General features: G+C 44.1%; 1 protein-coding gene across 1 annotated transcript in view; it reads left to right on the top strand.

Annotated features, from left to right (window-relative positions):
* Positions 1 to 25,307, top strand: part of SLC16A2 (solute carrier family 16 member 2) — a 98,919-nt gene that overhangs the window by 1,898 nt on the left and 71,714 nt on the right. The window lies entirely within an intron of this gene.

Raw genomic sequence — 25,307 nt, 5'->3', positions numbered from 1 at the left:
TGCAAAACAAAAAAAAATCCCCCAAACAGTTTAGGTTTTTTTGCAGTGTGGCAGAAATGTATATTTTCTGCATTTATATTAAAAATATTCTGACCCTGTACAGTCAAATAGTTCCATGTTATCACAGGAATTGTTACTAGCTTTCTTCTTTCTTAAAAAGGAAAACAAAAAACATAACAAAAAACCCTGCCTAGGAAGTTTTATAAAAAAAACCAACTGTTAAGAGACTATAGGATTGCATTGAAGCACAAAAAGGTCAAAATGATAAAGTTAAGGTTGCACATGTAACATGCCTTGTGCACTATGTGACTGTAATTAAAGATGATTTCTCAAATATAACCGTATTTTACAATCTTATGTGCATCTGTGTAGAACAATGTGCATGCCAATTAAGAAGACTATTAAAACAATTTATATGAAGAGTGCACCATTAACTGTTCTTACACAACATACTACAGAGTAAAAGGGAAACTTAACTGACATATAGGCCATCTGATTTTTTTCCCCCCAGCTAAATAAGCTTTTTAACTGCCTCCTCTGAATTGCACCCCAGGAAGGCTGCTGACAAACTGCCTCAGTCCTGTAAAAATGCCTGTTAGTAATTTTAGTCACTTAAATTCAATAGGGATACTGACATAAGAAAAATTAGTAGCAGGATGAAGTGTTTGCAGAATTGTGTCTTGTAAAGATAGAAAAGAGCCTGTACCTAAGTCAATTATTTATTTGTTTGTATCAGGGTAGCAGCTACAGGCCCCAGCTGAGATTTGTGGTTGTATTGTGCTAGTGACCGTCCCTGACCCAAAGCTTATAATCAAATAGACAATACATACAAAGTGTGGGAGAGGAAACAGACTTAGAGAAGTGAAATGACTTGCCTGAAGTCACACAGCAGGTCAGTATCACAGCTGAGAATAGAACCAGATCTCCCGACTCCCAGTCTGATGATCTATCCTCTAGACCCAGTGTTTCTCAAACTTTTTGATACCAGGAACTCGCTTGTTGCCTTCCTAAACTGTGTCAAGGAGATCTGAGGGACCGTCACTGGTCCATGGACTGGTCGTTGAGAAACTCTGCTCTACTACAGTGCACTGATGTGCTAGATAGATTGACAATGAATGTACAGGAATGAAAGGAATTACAAGATGCTACACCTCTTAGATTCTAGAATTAACAGCATGATATTGTTGAGAAATAATATAATCATGTAATTAAAGATGGTAACATAGTGCATATCCACATGGCGGCAGAGTTAAAGATGTGTGGACAATCTTAGCATTGTCACTTCTAGGCTATTAACAGTATAATGTTAACATGGGTTGTTTTTTAAATTGTAAGTGGTGGAATACACAATGAATCTCTGTGTTTATTCTTCAGGAAATCAACACTTAGTTATCTGTTTCCTTCTTGTGATCCTATCAACAAAACCCAAGGCACAGTTTTAAAAGAGATGATCTAACTAAGGATATTGAAAACTGACGTGATAAAGTGAAAAAAACTCTGCCATGGGCATGCGGGAGTAGGCCCCTGTTTCTTCTAACATGTGAGGGGGGTGGGGAAACAAACACCAACAGGTATGTAGAAAGAAAGAAGCCAACATAGGCGTCCGACTCAATCCAGTGCTTTGTGACAAATGTGAATTTTGGTCTGTGTGCTTAGCGAAGAGACCGTTACTAATGCATATGCTCTGACCTGCTCGCTAAGGTTGCCGTCATGTGTTAGTATGTCAGTTTTCACTTGCTTTCCGATCACTGGACATGTATGCGGTACACTACGTACTAAACATGTGTATGAAATTCTAGCTTTCAGGGAGAAGGGAATGACTGCCCATGTGCAATGGAGGATTATTTATTTATTTAATTAATCCTCTGTTTATTTAAGTCTTGGTATTTTGGCATTTAAATGTACAGGCTCAGAGAGTCCATACACCTGCAATTCCAGCAGCCTGCTGAGGTCCCTCTGTGCTCAGACCTGAAGCTGGGACTCCATGGGTCAAGGGGAGGCACGTCTGGATAGGAGTGGAGATGGAGAGCAGCTACTCTGCTTGACATGTTCTACTCTATGCTTGGATTGCTTCGATGAATTACAACTGCTATCTAATGCTGCTAGAAGAAGCACTGAGTTTGGCCCATAGCTTCACTTCCCATCCCTTCAGACAAGGGAGCTGTATGGGACTACCTCCGTACCACCCCTCCTCCTCCATTCTTGGTTTCACAGACCACCTCCGTCCCTCTGGCAACATAATCAGGAAAGAATTTGTAGCTGTTTTTGGATTGCTAAGTGTTATGGTCTTCCTGAAAAGAATCACACTATCTATTTATGCTCTGCATTTCATCTCCCTTCTCAGCTGGCATGGTGCTCTGAGCTGGTAACAGAGCCAAAAGTGTGTGACTTGACAGCTTCCCATAGACCACCAGCAAGTACTCCACAGACCACAGTGTGAGAACCCCTAATAGATTAAGTACAGAACTAACAGTAACTCCTGCACTCTAATCCAGCTCTGCCACTGTGTCACTTTGTGGCCATAAGCAAGTCACTTAACCTCTCTCCCTCAGTTTCTCCATCTGTAAAATGGGGGCTAATACATACCTATCTTGTAGGTTTTTATAAGAATGATGTAATATTTGGGGAGCACTTTTAAGATTTAAAGGCAGAATAGTATTCCAGCCAAGTTATACTCCTGAAAAATAGGGCTTATATTTATATTAAAAAGGTGCTAACTCAAACTAAGCAATAGCAGCACAGGCACATGGCTATATTTATCGAGGTTTATTTCTTGTTTGCATTGCATTTTCTTGTTTTTGATTTCATAAAATGTAGAATCCTTGGAGCTCAAATTTAGGGTCAGGCTGTAAAAACAACCTTCTTTCAACAACACAGTGAATGCATATCTCCTTTGTTTAAAGAAATATACTGTTGAGCATATGTAAACAAGCAATCCAATGATGATCAGCATGTACTGCTGTGAATATCCAGCACACCCCTTGGCTACGTGCAGCAGGAGACAGGACTTTATAATGAGACACATTGGAGGTTTCATTTTGTGGAGAGGGAGGAGTATTGTAGAGAAAAATTGAAGCTAGAGTAAAATCTTTACCCAAGGGAAGAGCAAAAATCAGTCACTTCTAGCAGATGTGGCCTATAAGGAAGCATGGAGCAATAGTGTACCTTTGGAATACTTGAAAATGATAACGGTGATTAGACAATCTAGTAAAAAAAAAAAAAAAAGCCCTGGTCCTTATTCGGTTTGTTAAAGACTCCCTAGCATGCATCATGGGAATGACTGACTCCCATTGTGGCCTTGGCTGAGTGTCCTCTCAGTGCCTCGGTTTCTCCTCCTGTAAAAAGGGAACAGTATTCCTATGTCTCTCACAGGTATTGTGAAAAGGATTAGTGAGTGGATGAAATGGGGATTCCTTTCCCATGGAAATGGATGTTAGGGCAGTGTCTTAATGCACTAGCTTTTCCCCTCTGGGGAAGCAAACCTAACCAGAAAAGCAGTTCTTCTAAAGGGTCCGTGTGCACTGGGTCTTCAGGACCCCTGACTGACCCATTTTAGATTGGAGGCTCTTAAACAAGAAGGGAGGTGCCTAGCTTTATTTAAATCTGTGACCCATCAAAATGCGACAGCTAAGGACAATTAGGCTAAAAGCCCAGGCCGGTTCTGGATTCTGCAGGTCAGACAGGGATGCCCCACCACCCTGGGCACAGTTGAGGCAGCCAAGAGTTCGCAGCTGGTGTCACCCAAGCACAAGCAGTGTCCCTGATACGTGGGGCAGCAGGGTACATTGGGCAGGAGAGGCACCTGTTTCCGTTGCGTTTAATGAACACAGAATGTCAGTTGTGCGCATTGCTTGTGATTAACTTCAGTTCAAACATCCACTGAGGATCTGTTGTGGAATAGCAGGGAACCTGCCGATCTGCCATTCTGAAAGTGTGTCTTGTTTCTATAAATCCACCGTAGGTGTTGCAGTTTCAGGGATTTAACAAGAGCTGGCAAGGCAGCTAGAAGGACTGCATTGATTTTTTTTTCTCCCTTTTTATTTATTAAAATAATCTAGATACAGATTAACTTTATTTGCTTTACATTTTATGTTTCATTTGCCTTGAAATAGGAACTACAAGCACTTTGATAAATGGACTGTAAAGTTTGTCTGGTTTCTCCATAGCGTTCCCATAAGTGCCTCTGTAGCCTATTCCTCACAGCAGTAGTTCCTCAGTGTGTTGTGCAGCAGTCCTCTGACTGCCTTTTTGTACAAGAGATGGGACTATTTTGCCACTTTGTCCAAGGGTGGAAGAATATCCACTGTTACACCTCTGTGCAGAGTCAGGCTTCTGATTCCAGAAGGTCCTATAGAGACCAAATGGTATCTCTGAGTAAAAATGGAATTAAATACTTAACCATAGTGGTTCTTGCTCAGAATTAAATTGATCCCTGTATTTGTGGCTGGGGAAAAGACTTCTCGTAGGATATACTAGCAGGGAACTTTGTGGGGCTTTTCGAGTACATCATTGAGTAGGGATTGCTTCTTAAAATCAAGAGTGCATTTTCTACACTGTATAATTTCTGTGATCATGTTGGAGGAATGTCCATCCTGTCCTCATCTTTTATGTTTAAGGCAGGATAGGGAATGAACCATCCATGAACAACCCTGCTTTGGCTAACAAGATGGATAAGGTGTCCCAATGGGCTTTTTTTGTCTGGAAGGCTATAGGGCTTGTCATTGTTAGTTTGTTGTTGTTTTTAATCTGAATTCCCCATTGAGATCTATGGGGATTTCTGCTTAAAAATTGATGCTGTTATGTCCTCTAATTCCTAGGATAGGTAAACTAGTTTGTCTAATCTGTCCTGCTTTATCAAAACTACTGTGTGGAAGGGACAAACCAGGTGCATGTTACTGATAAAAATGGATCAGGGCTTCATCAGAACAGAGAAACCGAGCTAAGATCCTAGTTCGGAGAAAAGTTTTAGTGAGAGGAGAAAACGTAGTTCTAACAGCCAAAGTGTTTCGGTACTGAGAGTAAAAGAACAAGGAGCAGAAAGTAGGAACTGACTCATCTAATACATACAGAAAAGCTTTGCATACCTCATTGTGGGGCCCTGCTGGCTCTGTGGGCTAGAAAGGGAAAACCCTAATGATACAGTGAATTCCAGGAGGTCATTTTTGAAAATGCACCCAAGTAAATTTTAGCAATATTTCATTGCACTGATGACTTCAAACCCTCTTTCAGATCCCTCGCTGTACAGGGCTGTGTAAACTGCAGGAACAGTGTCGGAGTCAAACATCTGTCATTAAAGCACTCTTTATTTGTTGTGTAAATCTAAATTTAAGAAGAGGCTTCTAGCCAAGACTCCGGAATTTAAATTCAGGATCTGTTTGGAGGCGTGCTGGGGAGGAGGTTTTGTGGACACTTCAGCCAAATAGGAAAAACTAAAGAATATTTTCATGGAGGGGTGTGTGTGTGTGTGTGTATGTATACACACACATACATATATATATATTACTCTGTGAAAATATTCTTTAGTTTTTCCTATTTTATTTCATTTACACACACACTCTTAATGTCTTCCTTTTTTTGCCTATAGCTTAGTCACCCATTAGGCTAGTAAACCTATGACTTACATTGGGTGACAAAGAAAATAGCTCCATTTAGGGTATTTGCTAACATTGTAATCATGACATATAAGCCATTGTTTCACTCCTACTTAATTCTGATATGAAAAAGTAATTTAAATTTCAAACATTTGAAGTGTCCCTGTGACAGATGATGAAAAGTAAACAGACTTTTAGTAAATTTGTTAACACAAGGGATTAAATTTGATATTAATATCTAGGACTTCTTATTTTTGTTGTTGTTCATATATTTCAAATACATTATAGAACCTGGGCTTCAGGTTTTATATGTTGTTTCTTAAAAAGGTCTTATCTGTCCTCTCCTGAAGGTGGCACTGTAGCTGTTGATGTGGAACAGTTTTTCAGATGGGCTCATTTCAGATGGACTTGACATCTTATATTAATTGCTCTAAGGCTATTGTATAACCAGTAGACTTCTGTCTGCTTTTCACCCATGGGCCTCAGAGCACTGTACAGACTTGAACTGATTACATTTCCACATCCTATGCTATAAGGTAGTAGCATTAGTCCCATTTTACAGATGTGTAAACAGATAGGGGAAGTCGCTACCCTTAAGTCCACACACTGAGTCAGTGGATAGAACCCAAGTGTCTTGATTCCCAGGATCTTCTTCTAACCATCAGATTACATGGCATCTCCTAATGAGTCTCCCTAGCAATCCTATTGCCGTTCACAGTTTTCCCTATGTTTTTTGTCTTCTCCCTCTTACTAATATTTCCCAACCTCTTCCTATAACTCCCACCGGATTTTTTTTTCAACCTTCTCCTCTTTGCTCTCCCTTCTTAATCCCCCATTCTTTAATTTCAATTTTCCTGAGGTCTGTCAGTGGTTCTGGATCAGGTTGTTAGTTGCCCCTGCTGCAAAAACAATTAAGTAAACTAGATTTTTAAAGTTTGGTTTTAAGAATCAGAGTTCATTAGGAATGCATGAAGAGTTCTCATTAAAAATTATTTTTAACCACAGCTGTGAGTTCTTGGTTCTTTTGAGGGGCATGGGTTAGCCTTTGGCTGTACCTTGCATTGATGCTTATCCTCCTGGAGTGTAAATGGAATGAATAGACACAAATCTTTTGAATTTGATCAGCATAAAGGAGGATATTGCCCTTTGGTTGCGCTTCATTTGACGTTCCCATGAAATAATCTCAGGTGTAACTTCATTGCAGCAATTGGAGTAAAGTGAAAAGCTTTAAAACATCCCTCTTTATTTTGCAATAGCTAAAAATGCAAATATAAAACTAAAAGAACAAGACACAGGATTAATACGAGACTTTAATGATAACAAGCAACCTTGTATGTAAAAATTAATGCACTGCAGCATGAGAGAGTGGAGGAGTAGGTTGCACAAAGACAATTCTCAATTACTAGATTAACAATTCTAATAAAGAGTTGTTTACTCTCAAGTTACCTCCCTCAGAGAGAGAGATAAAAACTTCAGTGCTGATGAGAAATAGGCAATGTGTTATTTAGAAATGCATATTGCAATGCTGCCAACTCTTTCAATCTTATTGTGAGGCTCATGATATTTGGTGTTCTTCTTAAAGCCCCAGCTCTTGGAGTCAAGTGATTATGTGAGAATCTTATCTGTCATTTAAAACAATAGTTCTTAGCTATCCTGGTTGTGGAGAAAAGCTTGAGAATGTGATCTGAGTGTACCCTACAATCCTGAAACCATAAGGGAGACAAAAAGGACCCTGGTATTTAATTATTTTAAATCTCATGATTTTTGTTATGCCTGACTCACAATTTTTGAACACTTGGCAGTGTTGGTGTTACTTGTTGGCAGTACCAGTGTTGGTTCCAGTCAACAAAATATAAGCACCTCCTGCTTTTTAGTAAATCTTCCATTCCCGCCATACCCTTCCCTTTTTATATAAGCTAACTTTAAAGCCTGATCAAATTGTTAGACTCTGAAAATGGTGACAGCCCACCACTGGGAGCACCCTGCCTCTGGCTTTAATACCCTCCACTCCAGTGGTGAGACTGGACTATAGATAGGAACAGAGAACCCTATGCACAAAAGACCCTGTTTTTTTGTCTTTCTCTGCAGCATGGAGCACGGGTCACTTGCAGGTTTAAACTAGTGTAAATGGTGGATTCTCTGTAACATGAATTCTTTAAATCATGATTTAAAGGATAAGGACTTCAGTAACTCAGCCAGAGGTTAGGGGGCTACTACAGGAGTCGGTGGGTGAGGTTCTGTGGCTGCCACGTAAAAGACCTTACTCCCAGAGAGCCCAGTGAAGTTAGTTAACTATCTTAGATATGTGTGGCGGTGTAGTGAACTGGCTTTTTTTATGGTGTTGCTTTCTGAGGGCAGAGAGAGGATAAGGAACCCAGACTCAGAGTATTCTCCTTTTAGATTGGGTGGTAGAAACCAGAGGGCCTGATTCTGGTCTCATTTATACTGGTGTGAATCCAGAGTAACTCTAGTGAAGTAAATGGGATTTACTGTGGTGTAACTGCGAACACTGCATGTCTCTCTTCTTTTCTTTTGGAGTTGGCTTCCTGAGAGTGATTAATGTAATTTTGTCTACCTGCAAAATTGTTACATTGCTTTGTTCTGGATGCATCTTCCTGTTCAGTGGCCAGGAGGATTTACTGGGCCTTGTTAACCTAATTGCGCGTGGATGCAAAGCAACTAGAGAGCCCTGTGCAGAAGACTGTGATCATTGGAAAATGAGAGTTGAAAATCCCAGACCTTAAAAAGACCTTAAAGCCACATACGGGGAAAAAGAGAAGGCTTGAATTCTAAGTCAGCCAATCTTCAAGAAATAATATTTGGCACAGAATTGTTACTTGCTTCTCTTGTGTGCGGGTGGCATAAATTACTAAAGGGTGTGTGGTTTGCCTGATTAATCTCTTGCTCAATACAAGCTCTGAACTGTATATCTAGTTTAAAAAGCCCAGGGATGTTGGAAGAATTCAAAATATCTGCTAAAAAATGTTGTCTGTCTTCAAGCTTTACCAACCTAGATAGCCCTGGCCTACCCATGAAACCCTGTAACTTTGTGTTCTAGTTCTGAGTAAGTTAGTTTCTTAGTATCTCAAATAAGTACCAGCTGTTCTCTGTAACCACAGATATTGATAGAATCTGAAATTTTGATATTGGAAAATTGATTTATGTAGGGTATAAATAATTCTCTAAAGCCCTGACATGAATTCCTAAAGGGACAGGATAACACCAAGCCCTAAATTTTGCTGCTTTTATTTTAAGTGTTGGGAGAGAAGAAAAGCTAATTAAAAATGGAAAAAAAAAAAAACCACACCTATTTTCTAAAGTTCAGTGAAAACAACTTTAACCTTTTTAATTTTATTTAAACCTTCCTCTGAATTATTGTGAAGCTAAACACAAGTGTGATGTGCTTGTTTACTGCATGAGAACTGGAAAGTGAATTTGAATAGAGCCAGCAAGTGAAAGATGGACAATGAAATTAGACCTGTTCAGTGAGAAATGTCAACAATTAAGAGCATGACTTGAGTATCAAAATGACAAGCACCTTAGAAATACCTTAAAGAACACTATTGGGGAGCTTGTATCTTGATTACTGGAGTCAGCAAGGAATCTGGAGTCATCATAATATAACTGTTTCACTGTGCCTCAGTTTATTCATCCTTTAAAATGGATATAATCCTGATTTCACAGCAAAGCTTTGAGACCTAGGGTATGTCTACACTGCAATAAAACACTGGCTGCCCTGTGTCAGCTGACTCAGGCTATGGGCTATAAAATTGCATTGTACACTCTCAGGCTGAAGCCTGGGCTCTGGGACCCTCCCCGCTTACTCTGTACAGGTGTGTATGCAGGGATGCTGGAACTAGGAGTGCAGTGGTTTCCATCATATCCAGGGTTTACAGTTTCGTTCAATGGCTTTCCAACCCCCACTATAAAAATTGTTCCAACACCACTGTGTATGCACTACACAAGGTGCAAAACAATAGCAAATTATTAGGCCTTGTGATGTTAAAGCTGCAGTGTTCCTTCCTTGAAGGAAAGGTGCAGAATAAGACAAAATGTTGTTATAGCATCAAATGATCTAAGAAGGTTGAGTTAGTGCCCTAACATAGCCTTGCCAGCTGGTTCTGGGCTGAAGTACAGATGTCCCTCTCTACCTGTAAGAGAAGGCAAAACCTATTTAACCCTATTGCAGGCCCTTGAGAGGAAAAAGGGTGGAGCTACTTCCAATCAAGTGAAGATGTTCACATATACCATGAGAGTGTTGTCATGTTCCTGGTAACTGGTAATTGTTTGTAGGGGGCAGCATTTCTAATGGCGACTGGCAAATTGTATTTTTTGTTTCTTCCCCATGCCTTTGATTAATACATGACTTGTAACAGCACCTGTGCTAGCAATCACTTTGTGTATTATGCCATGTCCCTTTGGGAGACTATTGCCATGCTGCGGGCAGGAGAACAATATGAGCCAGTTTGTACACAAGTTAGGGGCCTGCTACTTCAGACCCATACTTACACGGATAGGCCCGCTGAAATAACTGAGACTTCTTGAGAAGGTAAAGGTTTGTAGGATCAGACCTTTGGGCACTAGGCCTCAGAGGGGGTAGGGGATAGGGAAATAGCCACCGTTTACATACTGGGAAACTGAGGCACAGAGCAGTAAGTGACTTGCCCAAGGTCAAACAGTGGGAGAACCAGGAGTAAACCCTAGGAATAGCAACTCCCACTCTTGTGCTCGGTGTGAGACAACGCTTCCTACAGACTAGTAGTTAAATGAAATGTTCCATATCTGAGCCCTTACAGCTGCGGTCTTTTGGCACTGAGGCCCACTTGTTGTCATCAGTTTATTTTAGCATAGAGAGCAGTTGGGAATGGGAGCCTGCTGGTGGGGCAAGAGAGAAACGTGTGTTGCTAATCAGAGGTCACAAGCATTGCTACTCTGTCCTGAAAGCATATTTCAGGTTAAAGGCCTATTAGGAAAATGGTGAACGTGGTTTACCAGTGAAAATGTCCAGTACTACAGTGTGTTTAAAGATCTGCTCAACTAATCCTACAATGGCATAATAAATTACCGATGTGTCCTTTAAGCCTGTACCCTATTCTCTTTATTAGTCCTAAATGTTGTGCGCTAGATCTGTGCGCTTGGTTCCTGGGTGGTGGGGGAATCTTGTAATTGGAGGCTTATACCTAGAAGAGCTCTTATATTTACTAGGCAGGTGCTTTCTCCAATAGGTGTTGGGCATACGAGAAGTGGGATGGACTGTGTGTGGCTAGAGCGGGGGTGAATATGGGGTAGTGGACCACTTCCTAGTGTTTCATTTTAATCTTGGAAAAATAATCTGGTTTTAATTTTAATGGCTTTTGACTGCCAAGCCAATTTAGATCATCATGTTCTGCGTCTCTCACACACAGACCAGTCTAGGCCATCCGCAGGGTCTCTTCCTCTCTATCTGTTAGAGAAAATGCAGGTCACCCAGAGCCGCTTGCATATTCTGCAGTCCCTCAAACCTGCCTCCCTCCTCTACTGCCTCTAGCCTTCTGACCTATTGTCCTCTGCAAAGAGCAGCAAACTCTCAAGTACAGAAGCATTGACTGCAGAATGGAGCCATCCTGTGGCACAATCCTGGAATTATGCAGCATCTGAACAAAGAGGAAAATTGCTTAGCATTTGGTTGCATAATCAAGTAGGGTGTAGGGCTTTGCCGCTAAGTCAAAGGTGGGCAAACTACGGCCCACGGGACCCTCCTGCCTGGCCCCTGAGCTCCTGGCCCGGGAGGCTAGCCCCAGGCCCTCCCCCACTGTCCCCTTATCCCCGCAGCCTCAGCTCACTGCTCCGCCAGCGCAATGCTGTGGGTGGCAGGGCTGCGAGCTCTTGCCAGGCAGCACAGCTGAAGAGCCGTGGCCTGACCCAGTGCTCCGTGCTGTGCGGTGCCGTGGCTGGCTCCAGCCGGACAGTGTGGCTGCCTGTCCTGGCACCACTCTGGGCAGCGCGGCTGTAGCGTTGCCAGCCACTGGTGCTCCAGGCAGTGCGGTAAGGGGGCAGGGAGCAGGGGGGGGGGTTGGATAGAGGGCAGAGGAGTTCAGAGTGGTGGTCGGGGGCAGGGGTGTGGATCGGGGTTGGAGCTGTCAGAGGGCGGGTAATGGGGGTTGAATTAGGGTTACCATTCGTCCGGATTTACCCGGACATGTCCTCCTTTTGTGCGCTAAAAATAGTGTCCGGGGGGAATTTGTAAAGCACTCACAATGTCCGGGATTTCCCCCTCCTCCGGCAGAGCGAGCGGCTGGGAGGGCTGCAGGAAAGTCCCGGGCTGGATTCTGGAGCAGCTTCCTCCTCCCACCCCCCCCTCCCTGCATTCTGAGCCGGCCGGCAGCTCCTCCTCCTGCAGCCCGCTCCGGCAGCCCTGTGCAGGGCCAGGGACCGGGTTTTGTGTTGTGCAGGGGAGCTCAGCCATGTGTCCGGCTGGCACAGAGCCCAACACCCTGTTCTGAGCAGCAGGGTAAGGGGGGGCAGGAGAAGGGACAGGGAGGTTCTGGAGGGGGCAGTCAAGAAACGGGGGGGGGCTTTTGGAGGGGAGTGGAGAAAGTTTTGGGCAGTCAGGGTACAGGTAGGGGGTAGGGTCCTGGGGGGCAGTTGGGGGGGGGGTGTCTTAGGAGGGGGCAGTTAGGGGACAAGGAACAGGGAGTCTTAGGTAGGGGGTGGGGTTCTGGAGGGCAGTTAGGAGCAGGGGTCCCAGGAGGGGGCAGTCGGGGGACAAGGAGCGGGGGGTAGGGGGCTGGGAGTTCTGGGGGGGAGCTGTCAGGGGGCAGGAGTGGGGAGAGGGATCGGAGCAGTCAGGGGACAGGGAGCAGAGGGGTTTAGATGGGTTGGGAGTTCTGGGGGGGGCTGTCAGGGGGTGGGGAGTGGTTGGATGGGGCGTGGGAGTCCCAGGGGTCTGTCTGGGGGTGAGGGTGTAGATAAGGGTTGGGGCAGTCAGGGGACAAGAGGCAAGGAGGCTTAGATAGGGAGTGGAGTCCCGGGGGGCAGTTAGGGGCAGGGGTCCCAGGAGGGGGCAGTCAGGGGACAAGGAACGGGGGGAGGGTTGGGGGTTCTGGGGGGGCGGGAAGTGGGAGGGGCAGGGGCGGGGCTAGGGCGGGGCTCCTCCCGTCCTCTTTTTTGCTTGTTGAAATATGGTAACCCTATGTTGAATGGGGGCCAGTCAGGAAGGAGAGGAGGGGTTGGGTGGGGCAGTGGGGGGCAGTCAGGGGCAGGGGTTCTGGGGGTGGTCAGGGAGAAGGGGTGGTTGGATGGGGCAGAGGTCCCAGGGGGGCAGTCAGGAATGAGAGGAGGTTGGATGGGGCAGCAGGGGGCAGTGAGGGGTTGGGGGTCCGGGGGTGGCCAGGGGACAGGGACGGGCGGATGGGGCAGGGGTCCCGAGGGGGCCGTCGGGGCGAGAAGCTTAGGGGGGTTGGCTAGGAGGTGGGGGCCGTGCCACATCTGGCTGTTTGGGGAGGCACAGCCTCCCCCAACCGGCCCTCCATACAATTTCGGAAACCCAATGTGGCCCTCAGGCCAAAAAGTTTGCCCATCCCTGATCTAAGTGATGCTCATCCCAGCAGGTGTTTTCTAACCTACCCCCAATTCTTCCTGTAGTTACCAATGACTTGATTAACCCAGAGCAGTACTGTCCAAAGGTGTGCCAGGAGCACCTTGTATTCACCAAGTGCATATTCTGCTGAGGCTGCCTTTTATGGTACGTTACCCCTTGTGTCCTCTGACTTTGGCTACGATTTTGTTGTGAACAGGCGGGCAAGCTTGCACTAGAATTGACATTTTCATGGCAACTTAATAAGATCTCCTAATCCGTTGTGTGTGGTTTAGGAAAACAAAAAAAAAACCTAAACTCCACCCTAAGAAATGCAGTGTAGATGAGCATTGGCACTGAGGTTTTTTTTCTTTCCCTTGGGGGTGCTCCACCCCGAGGCCCCGCCCTCGCTCTGCCTTTCCCGCCCCCCTCCCCGAGGCCCCCACCTGCTTGCTCCTCTCCGCCCACCCCAAAGTCCTTCCCACAGCTGCCAACCAGCTGCTTGGCAGTGCCGCCAACCAGCTGTGGCTGGTGGGTGCTGAGCATCCACTATTTTTTTTCCATGGGTGCTCCAGCCCCCAGAGTGCCCCGAGGGCAAGCTCTGGCTCAGTGGGTTTTTAACGGCTTCCTTGCCTTATGGGCATGTGATGGGCGGTAGGCAGAGGAAAATCATAGTTTGTTTACTGCCATTCACGTCACAATGATGTTACAAAGCCAATGGGGAGCTAATCCCAATAGGTGATACTTGCTGCTAGCTGGTGTATCTTGCAGAATTTTGAGTGTAGGATTGAGATAGTACCCTTTTTATCAGCAGACTCTAGATTTAGTGACGTGGGAACCTTTTTTTTTTACCCTAGTGACTGTTTTATATATTGTTGCTGGGTAAAGATCCAAATGTCAATGGCTAGAATGACAAGGTAGGTGAGGTGCCGTCTTTGACTGGACCAACCACAGTGCATTTTTTTCATATGACCGCTCTGTATGTGTGTTTGTTATAACATAGAACGTATGTTATAATAAAATCTATATCATTTATACAGAACAATTCTGAGACTTATGAACCTCAAAGTTGGAAAACTCATCTTAATTAATTGCAGATTCCTTTGTTTCCTTCAACCTAAGTGAGTTACCGCTTATTTTGTTGTTTTTGCTTTTTTCTTTTGTGAATGCGTGATTTCATTACTCTTGTATTGTGGTAGCACCTCGGGGCTGCAGCTCCATTGTGCTAGGTGCTGTACAAAACATAACAAAAAAAGAGTGTCTGACCCAAGGAGTTTGCAGTTATAGTTATGTCCCTTGGAAACCTTTGTGAACTTGAAGTTATATACTATGTTTATAAATGTGTAGCTGCATTTTGGGGAGGGGTGTTATATACACACACACATCATCTATGTGGATATAATGTATATGCAGACACACACTATGATTTTATGGAAGGATTTAGCACCCAAAATTCCAGGTGAAGTACATGGAAGCTCTAGATGCTCTAGGTGCTCGGTACTTCTGAAAATGAAGCCGGTATAGTATATGTGTATATATAGCATGTGTGTGTAAATGTTGCACACATTTTCCCTCACCCCAGATTTTTCTTAGAGCAATCTCAGACAAACTACAGTATGTACAGTAAATCTAAATATTTTGTTAGTAGACTAGAGGGGTGACTTGCTTTGCTGTGGGTTATTTCTGTTCATCCACCCTGAGTAGGTTGGGGATGTTGCAAAACCCACATTAAGTATGTTCTGAATTGCCATAACATGCTTTCAATTGTAAGCGTTTCAAATATCACACAGTTACCTAGTATAACAGGTCTTGCCAGGTGCTCTAAACAAGCAGCTTGTTAAAGAGATAGCAGCACAATTTTCCAGCGATGTAGCATGGAGTCTTCCTGCATGAAAACTGTGTAGATATAAACAGAGCAGTGGATCTCATTTCACTTATTTATTCTTCCTTCTTGTAAGGGCCCTTGCAGCAGAGGTACTGTCCTAGGGTTGGTAAGAATCCCTTCCCCTTTTACAATCCTCCCCCTCCAGGCTCAGTCTCCAGCAGCTCCTTTCAGAACCTGTCTGTGCCTTTCCCAATGTAGTTGTTGTACAAATGTATATAGGATGGTGCAATCCCTGCCGTGATCAGCATACTCATCTTTCAGCAGTGGTCGCTGCTGAGTAATGTGACTTGGATGATCTCCCCATCCTAGCCCTCATGGCTCACAGGCTGGTGGTAGAACATGTTACTACCACAGTGTGCTCCGCATGGGAGCAAGAGCCAGGTCTATGAATCAAACTTGTGTGTGCTGCTTATGTGGTAATGCACAGCACTGGTACCTCTAGGCCAAGCTATTTCATTGTGTTTAAATGAACTGGTGTACTGGATCAAAGCCCTTTCCTTGGGGAAGGGGAAGGAAGGAGCATTTTGCTGAGAAGCTGGTTCCAGGTGGTAATCTATTAAAGATGACGCACTGTTGCAAAAAGCTGCCTGCACTGCAGGGCACGGGGAAAGGAGGAACGTGGCATATAACCCTTATAGCTGTTAGCTAGGTCTATGCAACTGAGTGAGCACCTGAATTGTGTTTGCATTCCGCTGCCTCGCTCCCTTATGGTAAAGTTCTATGGAGTTTTAACGTGACTGAAACAAACAGGTTTCTATAGAAATCGCCGCTTCCAGGAATGCTTGGCCAGTCCGTTCTTTAGTTTGAGGTAGTTTGGTGTTCAAATAGTCTATACTGGGTGTTCTCCACATTGCATAGCTCGCTGGTGCTTGTTTGACGTTTCCTGCATCTGGAACAGTGCCTTACACCGAGAAAAAGAAACAATAGCACTCTCACAATCCCTGCAATGAAATGAGCGTTTCCAAATGCCTGTGTAATACCTAGCCCAATGCTTGTTGCGTGCTATATAAATTGTACTCTGGTGATGGTATACACAATGGAAACAGAACCATCTTTTGGGGAAGCCATTTCCCCTGTCCCAGCTCCTCATAAAATTGGTTGCACAGGCAACCTTAACCCTGGCATTTCCTAACTATTGAGTGCTTGTCTTTGCAACATGAATAATGTTCTTTTAACATGGGTTTTGTTTTTTTTTTTGGTTTTTTTTTTTTTTGGTGTGTAATTAGGTGTTACTGTAATATAAATAGAGTCCCACATGAGATTGAACTGTATTGTGCTAAACATGCAAATTACACATAGGAAAAGACATTCCCTGCCCCCAAAAGCTACAATCTAAATAGACAAGACAGACTGAGGAAGTAATAGTATCCCTTTTATAGATGGAGAATTGTAGAGCAGAGAGATTGAGTGACTTGTCCAAGGTCAAGCGACAAGCCTGTAGCAGAGTTAGGAGCCAGGCTTAGATCGTCTGGTTCCAAGTCCAGAGCCTTAACTGCAAGACCATTCTTTCTCTTGGAGATACTAATAAAGCACAGCATTAGTTAACTAAAATGTTAATTTGCTATTGTTGATACCTACACACCCATTGTTTCTTATAAAGGTCACCTAGTCTAACAAGCCTGTGTTTTTTGTTTTTTTTCAGTCTGTCACACCCACAAGACCTTGCCCCATCCCTCGGGTTGTTGAGCTGAGTGAATGGCGCAGTAGATTGGTTGTGTAGAGGAGAATTCTCTTATGCACCCCCTAATATAACCTCATTTGTGAATTATAAAGTGACATGAGTTGTTGCATAACGAGCAACGCAAACTCTTACTATTTGTTTGGCTCCAGATGAAGAGGGAACATCAACAGTCACAATGTTCCTGATCACTGGCCAACTAGTAATCCATGTATTTTAGTAAAAGCACGTTTATTTCTTAAGCTTTATGTAAATAATGGAAGCTGTGAGCAATAGGGGTTGGGGAGAAACTGGTCTAGGGACTAAGCTTACTTTAAAGTGAAACACGCCAAGCTGCTGAGCCTGGGGAGAGCTTAATTAAAATTGAAGGAGAAAAACTTCCAAAAAAATATTAGGTACTTAAATGGGACATTTTTGTTCTGGGTTCAGAAAGTTTCCTGTTGGTATCGGCTTTAATAAAACCAAATAGTCTCCATGAAAAGCAAATTGGAACTCTTAAAGAGGCACTTTACAGATGAAAATTTGTAACACTGTTGCTAGTAACACCTTATTATTGAAACAGAATTTTAACACACTAATTTATATTCATCCTTTCACACTGTTTCTTTGCTTGGACCTTCACCTTGCAATAAGATGCACACAGCTAAGAGCCCTGTGCCAGACCTCAGTGGGTCTCCACATGGGGGTAGGGCTCCACCCACACACCTCTCGTTGTAGGATTGGGGCCTTGGACAGGTAAGTAACACCAAACTGAGGAATTTCACTTTCTGGTTCTGGTACACTAGCCCAGCGTTCTTGGATTTGGGTTTCCTTCAATGCTGGAAAATGTTAAATGGTCTTTTGTTCTGCAAGTGATTTTTAGTGATTATTTAAATATTACTAATGAAAGCATATCTATTAGGTATTGTAAATTTAACACACACCAAAAAAAACCTTTCATTTTGATCTGGACTATAGTGGTAGTAACTGTTTAATGTGCTCACTTCCTTGGATATTTCCAAAGAGAGAATTTGGGAGGTTTTTAAAAAAACAAAAGGCGGAGAAGGGATCCCATAAAATCCTGCATCCTGAAATACTTTGTTTCCAGCCTACCTTTGAGTGGAAATCAGCCACAAAATCATTTTTATATTGAAATTCAATTCAAAGAAGCTCTTAAACTAATTGGATGCCATGGAAAAACCACACTGTCCATGTACAAGTAGATCAAAGATCCTTATTTCTCCTCCTCCTTATAGTTGGAGCTGTGGTTTCTCTGGAGTACACTTCCTACAGCCTGCATAGAAGTAGGGTGACCAGATGTCCTGATTTTATAGGAACAGTCCTGATTTTTGGATCTTTTTCTTATATAGGCTCATATTACCCCCCCCCCCCAACCCCCTGTCCCAATTTTTCACACTTGCTGTCTGGTCACCCTGCATAGAAGGCTGTCATGATGGCAGCCCTTTATAGGCCTGTTTGCCTCTTCTCTGTGTTAAGGTACGTACTTTAGCTGCAGAGGACTTAATTTCTGGACTCCAGTGGATCTTAATGTTTTAACTAGTCAGTATTGATTTGTCTTAATTAGTGTGTGTAAATTGCCAGGCTACTTACCACAATGCCCTGGTACCATCTGTGCAGAGTGGAAGTTGCAGAGGTTTTTTTGGAGCCGCAGAAGGGGGTCCCCAGGGTCTCAGGTAGGATTATCAAATCTAGCTAGTCTTTGATCTTTGAGTTTGGGGCTTCAGGGTTAAGGTTTGCACTGACTTGTTTGGGAAAATGGCGAGGAAGTGTTGTTGGGGGTTAGATGAGGGTTACAGTTGGATTCAGTGTACTTGTCTCAGGGGCTCGTTAACCATGCTCATTACAGCACATGAATGGGGGAAATGACTATGCTCTACCAGAGCCAGCTCCTCTTAATGTAATTTATGTGAGAGTTCAGTTAATCCAGGCAGTCACTTGGAATGTACAACGCTAAAGTGAACTAATCTTATTTAAAAAAATATACTTTGTGTATATATAGATTTTCCTTAGGAGAGTCTTCTCCTTTAAGAGGTACGGATGGCCCAGATTTCCATAGCAGCAAGGAGCTATAATGTATCTTGGTGGGAGGGAGATTGTACAGTTACTGGATTATGGATAGAGTTGGGTATTTGAAGATCACCTGGTCAGAGCCATCCCGCCACCCATGGGGAAGGTTGCCGTGAACTCCACCATCCCCAGAACCGATAGCTAACTGCGACCATGCCTTCCATGACCTCTGAGACACAATCTTAGCCTTAGTCATGAGCTTCAAAGGGCTCTTAAACAATGTAAATCCCCCTCCCGCAGTTATGCAAATACCCAGCCTTCTGAACATAAGCAGGGCCAGACTGGGTCAGACCAATGGTCCATCTAGCCCAGTATCCTGCCTTCTGCCAGGGGTCAATGCCAGGTGCTTCAGAATGAACAGAACAGGCAATTAATGAGTGATCATCTACTATCATCCAGTCCCAGTTTCCGGCAATCAGAGGCTAGGGACACCCAGTGCATGGGATTGCGTCCCTGACCATCTTGGCTAATAGTCATTGATGGACCTATTCCACATGAACTTAGAATCATAGGGCTGGAAAGTGCGAGAGGTCATCTAGTCCAGTCCCCTTCACTCATGGCAGGACTAAATATTATCTAGACCATCCCTGACATGGGTTTGTTTAACCTGCTCTTAAAAATCTCCAATGACGGAGATTCCACAACCTCCCTAGGCAATTTATTCCAGTGCTTAATCACCAACGAGGACCAGAAGAAAATCGTCATGGTGGACACCACAGTGCCCTTTGAGAACAGGACCCCTGGCTTTCCATGACACCCCATCTCAAAAGCTGGAGAAATATGCCCCTTTGGCTGATACCCTGAGAGGTAGGGGCTACGAGGTTCAAACTCATGTGCTGATCATTCGAGCCCTGGGCACCTGAGACCCCAGTAACGAGCGAGTGCTGAGAGAATATGGAGTCGGTCAACACTACGCTTGGCTGATGCAGCAACTCATGGTGTCAGACGCCATCAGGTGGTCGAGGGACATTTACATAGAGCACATCATCGGACATCGGCAGTACTGGGAGGAATGAGCTGGAGTTGCAATGAGAAGCGCAGTTGGGAAAGTAACTCAAATACTTTCCTGACGCACGGTTTTATTTTCTAAATGGACAATGAATCCTAAATTCTCAATTACTGATGGACAGTCTTCATTCATTGCTATATTTTGCTTTCCACCACCAACTCTCTGTAACTTTTTTCATGAGTAATGTACCCGAATACTTGGATGCTAAATATCTAAACTGTGTTCTTAAATTCATTCACTTAAATTTAGGTTATTGCTGATTATGCACTATATGTATCTTATAAGTTTAAAAACAAACTTGGAATTTGTGGATAATCTAAGCCCTATACCCAGATGTACGGACACTCTTTTCTCAACCTGTATATTATATAATTTTAACATTAGCTTTAATAAAAATTTTAAATTTGTTTGTATCAACAGTTGTGCTCAGAGGTTCAATTTGGGACCCTGTTATGCAGGGCAGCACAAGGACATGTGCTCAGAGACAGTCTCTCTCTTGGAGAACTTACAATCCAAGGCTTTGATTCAGGAAAACGTCCCTCTGCAGCAGAGTGCATAAGTCTCCCTGAAGTCAGTGCAACTTATGCACATGCTTAAAGTTAAGTATGTGTTTTAAGTGTTTTCCCAAATCAGAGCCTAAATACAGGCAATACATGACAGATGGGTGTAGACCAAGGTGACAGTCATAGAAATGCAATTCTGCATACATTGTACACAAAGGTAATTTGGAGCCTTGATAGTACTTATTCTGTTTTTAAATATGATAAGCAAACAAGATAAATGACTTGCGAGCGAGCCCACTTGCCTGTTACATCCTGTACTGGATACACACCCCAGTCAGAGTATAGTTTATGGAAATTTGCAGTGATTCTAGCACCTTTCCTATCCCACTTTGAATGAGCCAGAACTACATTAAGGTGGGAACTAATATGCAATTAAGTTTTCTTCCAAAATAAAAACTGGCAAACTCCTGCAGTCACCCCAGTGAAATGACTTTTTTAATTGACTTTTAGATGGCTGGTGATTTATTTTTTTTTCTTTTAAAGTCTCCTGGCACTGAACAATTTTCTACATTCTACTCTGTTCCTGATTTACTTTCTGAAGTCAATCTTTCCATTCCTCAGGGAGACGTTTATAGGATTTTGGAGATGTTTTTTTTAAATAGATCTGCAGTTATCGCACACAGAGAGCTTGCAGGTTCAGGCTGTGAACAGAGGCAAGTTACAGCAGGATCTATTGTAGCCAGAGCAGAACGATGCTGTCTATCATTGTTCGTAGTAGGGATGTAAAATATTAAACAGTTAAACGATAAGTATTAGTCTTACAGTTAATACATTGCAGTTAACTTTTAAAACAGATTGGTAAAATAATTCCATGACATTGTAATACCTAATGTGCACATGAAAAATGCCGCAGCAATACCAGCAAATATGTAGCAATTGTGTTTTGAGAATTGGGTTTTAAGTGTCATTATTTTATGTGGGACTTATTTTCTTGCCTGTGTATTTTTCTACATTTCATATATTCCGCATTGTTAGAACCATTTCTTTGGAACTGATGTCATACTTTGATAGTGTTAAACCTTCAGACAACATCAAGCAGGTTATCACGATTTTGGTAACTACTTTTCCAGAGCAGTAAGCAAAACCCATAGTTTGAAGATGGAGCGATCGAAAAGGAGTAATGCTTGGAATCATTTCACAAAAATAACAGAAAACACCATTAACTGTAAACTGTGTAATACAGAGCTGAGGTATGCAAACAGCTCTGGAGCAATGCTGAACCATTTGAAGCTGAAACGTCCCTTCGTTTCATGTGACAAAGAATGCAAAAATCAAACAACACAGACTGTTTGTTTCTGACCGTTCAAAAAAAATGCAACACACAACATGCCGAAAAACTAACGGAGTTGTTATGCACCATGATCACTACAGATATGCTGCCTGTAAGTGTCGTTGAGGGTACAGGTTTTTGTGCATCGATGAGTTTTGGAGAACCTGAATACCATGTGCCTGTGAGACAGACTGTAACCCTGCAACCAGAGAAGTGCTATGAAGACTGTGTGAAGTCTCTCTGGGAAAAATTGGAAAATGCCGTTAAAGTAGCTTTCACCATTAACTGCTGGACAGCATTAACTACAGAAAGCTACATGACTGTCACTTGCCATTGTGTTGAAAATTGGGAGCTTTGATCCGCAGTTCTACAAACCGAAAGTGTGGCAGAACAACATACAGTGGAAAACCTTGCTGAAAAATTAAACACTACCATGAAAAGATGGGGTCTGGCAGGCAGTGTCTTGGCGTGAGTACCCAATCATGCAAACATTGTGCTTGCCAACACACCAAGTTATGTTACATGGGAATCTGTCAATTGTTTTGCCCAGACTTTGCAGCTAGCCATAAATGAGGCTCACCTGTAGTGGAACTCATAAGGAACAGCTGTGACAGTTCCACTACTTATGCATGGCTAGGGGTGAATTCCCCCTTAGGTCACAGCTGCCGCCCAAGGTGAATGTGGTTAGATTATTTAATTGTGAAGTGATTTCACTTGTGCCATGATATATGGAAACAAAGCTGCATCATTAATTTCTTTCTGTCTACTTGTCCTTGTGGTAAATTCCAAAAATCCAGTGAAAAGGAACTTTTTTGGGTGGCAGGAAGAATGGAATGGGGCCATCCCCTCCATTTTAAAAACAAACCCCCACGACCAACAACAAAAAACTTACTTACTAGACAAATATAGTGGCCAAGTTCTGCCTTCATTTGCTCCCCTTCTGATCACTCGGGTTGTACAGGATGTAATTCAGGCAAAATTTCCCCCTATACTTGTAACTTTCTATGGAGACTGGGGTGAATAAGTTGTCCACCCCATAAACCAAATCTGCACTAAAGGCCAATCAGGATGTTTGTATTAACTGTCTAGCGATCAACCTTCATGCTTCTGCTGCCTCAAACTGCATAAGATAAGATAATTACATGGTTATTTAATCCTTGAGTAGAATTAAAAAAATAAAGTAATTGGGATAGAACATTGCCAGGGGATAAATCCATCCAGCCTTTTAAAAATAAACTTGGCTGGGCCTCCCCGTTTCCAAGTCTGTTATCCCGTGGCAGTGTTCTTCCCATTGCATTCAGGCTCAGGCATGCAATGAGTGCTCGCTCATTCTTAAGGCTTCTCTGTCCTTGTCATTGCAGCCAAGTAGCTTGCAGAAAAATGAGAGACGTGCAACCTGCTCTTGGACCGGATAGATTTTTCAGAAGCACCATCAACAAAACAGGAAACTTCTCCTTGCATTCAAACAAAGCTGATCTGAAACCAGCTGAAATGAGAGGAGCTAGGAGTTAAAGGGACGTTGCTGACCCCTTTCTTTATTGCTTTTTAATTTGTTTACTTGGCTCTCCATTGTCTATAATACCATCTGAGTAGCTTGAAAATACAGTTTCCTTCCCCTCCAGTTATTCCTGTTCCACTTGGCAGGCATTGTTGGGTTTCTCCCTCTCCCGTGTGTGTGTGTGAAGTTAGTGCTGGTACAAAGACAACCCTGGAGAATTTGTCCACAGTGCAAAGTTCCCCAATCCTTACATTACCCTGAGAACGCATCTCCTTCCTGACCTGCGGAGTCTCCAGTGCCCATTCAACCCTGGTCCCTGGGACAGTCCAAATAAAACAGCACAAACTGAAAGGTATTTTACCTGCCAGCACCAAAGTTTAGGGTTCTGGGTGTCTCCTGCAATGATTGACGCCACCACTAGCTTCCTGCCAAGTAGGGGCCTGCGTTCCTCAGACTGCTTCAGCTGATCGTGATTCCGTTAAGGCTGTAGTGGGGGAAAGGCAAAACTTGGAACTCTGGTCATGGCAGATAGGTAAAGGAAAAGTTATTCTTGAACTAGGTCTTGTTTAAGACCTGACCTGAAACTGTGAATCTGAACATGCCCAGCTCAGGGAGACATCACACTGAATCAACACACACACCCATTTTTCAATTCAAATTTAAAATCTATTATTTTAAAATAGCATTTCCTTAGTTTCTTGAAAGTTGAGGAAATTGGAGGTTTTTTGAGTATTGTGGCTGTGTGGCTGGTAGAGAAGCCTGTGACGCGGCCAGTGTGGCTCTTTGCAAACGCAGCCCTCTGTGTTTAAGGTATCCTTTTAAAGAATAACAAAATTGGCCGGCAGCAGAGACCACGTTGAAGCAGCGTGACTGCGGTGGTGAGAAGGTGCTGGAGGGGAGAAAAAACCACCCCCTTATGCAAGGATGCATTTTTGTGAGTTTAACAAGAGGTGAACAGTCTGCTGTGTCTCTCTTCCCAGCTTTCCACGTAAAAGAGTTGTGGTCAACTTTGTGGAGTGAAATGGAGATTAAACCACCTGCAAATGTCTGTCAATATATTTCTGCTTACTGATAAATGACCACAAGTCATCAACTTCCCTGCTCTCAAAGCATGCACAGGCACTCCACTTAGCCTAGGTCAGTGGTCGGTCTCCAACCTTTTTATATCCAAGATCACTTTTTTAATCTAAGGGCAACCCAGGATCTTCCCTGCCCCACTCACTCCATTTCCCCCCTCCCTTCTCTCCATCGCTTGCTCTCCCCCACCCTCACTCACTTTCACTGGGCTGGGGCAGAGGGTTGGTGTTCAGGGAGGGGCGGGGTTGCAGTGTGGGAGGCGCCTCTGGGCTGAGCCTGAGGCAGAGGTGAGGGGTGCAAGCTCTAGGAGGGAGTTTGGGTGCAGGAGGGAGCTCCAGGCTGGGACAATGTGTTGGGGTACAGCAGGAGGTGCATGGTGCAGGCTCTGGGAGGGAGTTTGGGTGCAGGAGGGGCTCTGGGCTGGGGCAGAGTGTTGGGGTGCAGGAGGGGTTCAGGGTGCAAAAAGGGATATGGGATGCTGGCTCCAGGAGGAGGCTGGGGGTTGGGGTGTAGGAGGGGGCTCAGGGTGGGGCTTGGCGTGCAAGGGGGGTCGGGGTGCAAGAGGGGGTATGGGGTGCCAGGATGGCCTCTGGGATGAGGGTTGGGGTGTGGCCTCCTGGCGGGCAGCACATACCTCCGACGGCTCCCAGCCAGTGGTGGGCGCAGCGAGGCTAAGGCAAGCTCCCTGCCTACCCTGGCCCCACACTTCTCCTGAAAGGGGCCAATGCACCCTTCGGGGTGGCGGGGGGCACATGGCTGCGAACACTGCCCCTCTCTGTTAGCACCGCCCCCACAACTCTCCTGGCCAATGGGAGCTGCAGGGACGGTGCTTGCGGGCAGGAGCAGCATGCGAAAGGATACCCCTGTCCCCCTGGGGCCGTGGGGCTGTGCTGGCTGCTTCCGGGAGTGGTATGGGGCCAGGGTAGGCAGGGAGTCTGCCTTAGCTGCAGCCACACTATGCTGCTGGACATCACGATTGACTGGGAGATCCTCTAGGATCGACCAGTTGATCACGATTGACCGGTTGGTGACCACTGGCCTGGATGAAGTGAATATCGAATGGCTAGTGAAGCTGTAAAGGAAGGGAAGCTGCCAGGGGGGCAATAGATGAGCA

Source organism: Trachemys scripta, chromosome 9 (genome assembly GCF_013100865.1).
Source record: "Trachemys scripta elegans isolate TJP31775 chromosome 9, CAS_Tse_1.0, whole genome shotgun sequence".
NCBI classification, from domain to species: Eukaryota; Metazoa; Chordata; order Testudines; family Emydidae; genus Trachemys; species Trachemys scripta.
This window is presented reverse-complemented; position numbering and strand designations above follow the sequence as displayed.